General features: G+C 42.5%; 1 long non-coding RNA gene across 1 annotated transcript; it reads right to left on the bottom strand.

The window, feature by feature from the left end:
• Positions 1-3,085: 3,085 nt before the first annotated feature.
• Positions 3,086-3,576, bottom strand: LOC115167485 (uncharacterized). The gene is made up of 2 exons (XR_003870492.1): positions 3,263-3,576; positions 3,086-3,167 (listed from the first exon to the last, which is right to left on the bottom strand). It is a non-coding gene; the product is annotated as an uncharacterized LOC115167485 (long non-coding RNA).
• Positions 3,577-4,816: the final 1,240 nt, after the last annotated feature.

Raw genomic sequence — 4,816 nt, forward strand, 5'->3', positions numbered from 1 at the left:
AACACTGATTGACAATAGATTTCACATGCTGTTGTGCAAATGGAATAGACAACAGGTGGAAATTATAGGCAATTAGCAAGACACCCCCAATAAAGGAGTGGTTCTGCAGGTGGGGACCACAGACCACTTCTCAGTTCCTATGCTTCCTGGCTGATGTTTTGGTCACTTTTGAATGCTGGCGGTGCTTTCACTCTAGTGGTAGCATGAGACGGAGTCTACAACCCACACAAGTGGCTCAGGTAGTGCAGCTCATCCAGGATGGCACATCAATGCGAGCTGTGGCAAGAAGGTTTGCTGTGTCTGTCAGCATAGTGTCCAGAGCATGGAGGCGCTACCAGGAGACAGGCCAGTACTTCAGGAGACGTGGAGGAGGCCGTAGGAGGGCAACAACCCAGCAGCAGGACCGCTACCTCCGCCTTTGTGCAAGGAGGAGCAAGAGAAGCACTGCCAGAGCCCTGCAAAATGACCTCCAGCAGGCCACAAATGTGCATGTGTCTGCTCAAACGGTCAGAAACAGACTCCATGAGGGTGGTATGAGGGCCCGACGTCCACAGGTGGGGGTTGCGCTTACAGCCCAACACCGTGCAGGACGTTTGGCATTTGCCAGAGAACACCAAGATTGGCAAATTCGCCACTGGCACCCTGTGCTCTTCACAGATGAAAGCAGGTTCACACTGAGCACGTGACAGACGTGACAGAGTCTGGAGACGCCGTGGAGAACGTTCTGCCTGCAACATCCTCCAGCATGACCGGTTTGGCGGTGGGTCAGTCATGGTGTGGGGTGGCATTTCTTTGGGGGGCTGCACAGCCCTCCATGTGCTCGCCAGAGGTAGCCTGACTGCCATTAGGTACCGAGATGAGATCCTCAGACCCCTTGTGAGACCATATGCTGGTGCGGTTGGCCCTGGGTTCCTCCTAATGCAAGACAATGCTAGACCTCATGTGGCTGGAGTGTGTCAGCAGTTCCTGCAAGAGGAAGGCATTGATGCTATGGACCGCCCGTTCCCCAGACCTGAATCCAATTGAGCACATCTGGGACATCATGTCTCGCTCCATCCACCAACGCCACGTTGCACTACAGACTGTCCATGAGTTGGCGGATGCTTTAGTCCAGGTCTGGGAGGAGATCCCTCAGGAGACCATCCGCCACCTCATCAGGAGCATGCCCAGACGTTGTATGGAGGTCATACAAGCACGTGGAGGCCACACACACTACTGAGCCTCATTTTGACTTGTTTTAAGGACATTACATCAAAGTTGGATCAGCCTGTAGTGTGGTTTTCCACTTTAATTTAGAGTGTGACTCCAAATCCAGACCTCCATGGGTTGATAAATTGGATTTCCATTGATTATTTTTGTGTGATTTTGTTGTCAGCACATTCAACTATGTAAAGAAAAAAGTATTTAATAAGATTATTTCTTTAATTCAGATCTAGGATGTGTTGTTTAAGTGTTCCCTTTATTTTTTTGAGCAGTATATTTTGCCATTGAGCTGAAATATGTTGCAGTTCTAAAGCAAACTTTTCAAGTTTTTAAGCTAATTCACTGCAATTCTACATATTTTGACATGACTAATGGCGTGTTATTTTACTCAACCATTATAACATCATTTAAGTCATTAAGTTTACACTGAAAGCGTCTTTCCATCACCCCACACCACCCTACCCCCCCAAAATACACAGTACAAGTCATACATACTCATTCAAGGGTTTTTCTTTCTTTTTACCATTTTCTACATTGTAGAGAAGTTGTGAATACAACCTATTAAATAAGACATATGGAATCATGTCGTAACCAAAAAAGTGTTAAATAAATGCAAATATAATTTCACATTTTAGATTCTTCAAAGTAGCCACCCCTTGATGACAGCTTTACACACTTGTCATGTCTTTGACATCATTAAACTGAAGACTTATTTTTAGTTTATCAAATCAATTCTCTGTAATTATTATTACGTGATTAGTTAAGTAGTTAATCAGGTAGATGTAATTACAGTTTTGCAAACTAGGCTGGTTTTATCAAAATACTTAACACAATTCACAAAACCACACACCCAAACTGTACAATACCTCATATCCTGCAAAATGAAGCACTGCAACCAAAACTACATCTAGCATTATCAAATCAAACGTTTGCATGAAATGGCACACACTTCATTCATATTACCAGATTTTTGTCTAACCAACTACACACTGTTGGGCATAATGAAAAGCACTCTAATCTTTAGTATGCTTTGCCATAATACTAAAATAGTTCAAATTGTAGAAAATTCTTCAAATGCACAGAAATATGTGCAGATACACACACATGCTGTTGAAACATTTTATTTTTTACCAAAGAAGTCAGTGCAACATATGCACAGTAGATATATTTACATTGAACTGAACAAAAATATGCTCACAAAAAAAACAGTAAACTGAAAATGAAAATTGCAGAAGAAATGTGCAGAGAAAAAAAATATATATATATATATATATATATAAAAAAGAGGCAAGAAAAATAATTAGGCAGCATCTTGCCGCACAGCTGGGTCTGGCCACAACGCCTCGTCCACATCACAGGCAATATCTTCCCTTGCCAGACATCGAGGGAAGAAGCGCCTTGAGTGCCTTATCCATCCCTGAATCGCACCCACATCAATCTCATCACATGCCTCTTCCATAGCCTGCACAAGAGGCATGCGCACAAAGGGCTGCCGGTCGTATACCTTCCACCGCCATGCCGAAAATAACTCTTCTATGGGGTTCAGAAATGGTGAGTATGGTGGGAGGTACTGCACGAGAAATGGTGGGTGGTCAGCAAACCAGTTTTGGACTGGGGCTGCACGATGAAAGCTCACGTTGTCCCATACTACAAAGTACCGGGTTCTTTGATGGTTCATTCATACGCTCTGGTGGTATGAGAATGTTATGGAGTCTCTCCAGAAATGTGAGAATATGGGCTGTGTTGTATGGTCCAAGGTTGGCATGACGGTGGAGGACACCATGCGTATTGGAGATGGCACCGCACATTGTGATGTTCCCACCACGTTGGCCAGGAACATCTATAATGGGTCTGTGGCCAATGACGTTTCTCCCCCTTCTTCTGGTCTTTGCTAGGTTGAACCCAGCCTCATCTATAAAGATGAACTCATGTGGGATTGCATGAGCATCCATTTCCAGTACTCCCTGAAAACAAAGAACAAAAGCAGTCAATATGGTGTTATCCAGTACACTGGGAAACAATGTTGCGTGTAGTGTACTGCAGTCAATATTGTACTTACATCCACATATGCTCGTCTGACCTTTTTGTTTCTTTGAGAGTTTCTCTCAAACGGCACATTATAAAGTTGTTTCATTCTGATTTGGTTTCGCTTGAGAATGCGAGCCAATGTGGACAGACTGACTCGTTGAATATTGTTGAATATGGTGTTGTCTTGGATGATGTGGCTTTGAATTTCTCGTAATCTGATTTCATTATTTTCCAAAACCAAGTTTACAATGGCAGCTTCCTGTACCCCGGTGAACATTTGGCCCCTTCCTCCACCATGGTTGCGTCTCTCAGGCCTTTAGAAAAACAAAAAAACAAGAATATAGGGCTTGGACAATGCAGCCTAAAGATATTTCCCCCACAGTAGAGTAAATTCTACAGGAAATTTGTGCAGCTAGTGTATGACATCAGCCATTCATGAAGTAAACAGGTGTCACCCAACTGATACACTATGACATGGGGTGTACTACATAGTGTGAAATAAATGTTGGTTACATACCTGTACTCCAGTCTAAATGTCCGGATGACACAGGCGACAGTAAAACGGCTCAAGTTGAGCTGCACTCTCTGTCCAGCCTCTCGCATTGTCAGCCCATGGTTGATGACATGATCAACTAAGGTTGCTCTGATTTAATTTGAAAGTTATTGTCTTCTTTGGCCATGAACTCCTCTACCAGCTCTACCCCTACCTCTCACTCTTCCTCCCCCTCTCATTCTCACCCTCCCTCTTCCTCCCCTCTTCCTCTCTCTGCAATGGCTTCCATTGTTGTTGTAAAACAAAAGGTGCTCACCTGTGGTCTTTTCATAGTGCTTACTTCCTGATTGAAGTGGTAACAATTAACCATTGAGGTGTTTGGCCAGGTGGCAGTTTGAATGGCAGTGTTTTGAAATGGCAAACGTGACTTTATGTAAGATTGTTGTGTCTTATGCAGAGAACCATGTGCAGTGCATTTAAAAAGTGCCATTTTGAATTGCAAAATGTGTGTAAAGCAGAAAATGTGTTTAGACTTTTGGAGACTTGAGAAGAGGTTTTGCTCTCTGTGTGTCAGTTTAAATAATTGTGCTGTGCAAGTCATTTTAGTGTGTTAGCGATTGGAAAAAACTGTAACTAGGAAGTCGGGGCACCAAGGAAAATATTCAGATTACAAAGTTATAATTTTTCTAATATAACTTTCAGATATTTTAATATCTGATCAATTAGTCTTCTAATTAATTATTTATTATTTACCTCACGTTAGTCTCATTCCAAACGTTGTAAATTGTTGTTGTAAATCTGCACGAACCCAGTCTTCGCTATGAGTCAGTCATCCATACATCAATTGTCTTAAATCATTTATTTACTAATGAAATAGTCATAGAAATGCACAATCAAACAGTAGATATAGTTACAAGGAAATGATAGGGGAATGTGCCCTAGTGGGCTAAACCGGCATGGCGGCTTGTTAGACAAAGGGACTGAGGAGGGCGCGAAAGATAAAAGACTACAATGTTGATAATTATAACAATTGAAATGCTAATCCTTTGCACATGAACGCTCACTCATTCGGGAATAATTGCAATCAATATA

Source organism: Salmo trutta, chromosome 29 (assembly GCF_901001165.1).
Source record: "Salmo trutta chromosome 29, fSalTru1.1, whole genome shotgun sequence".
Classification (NCBI taxonomy): domain Eukaryota; kingdom Metazoa; phylum Chordata; class Actinopteri; order Salmoniformes; family Salmonidae; genus Salmo; species Salmo trutta.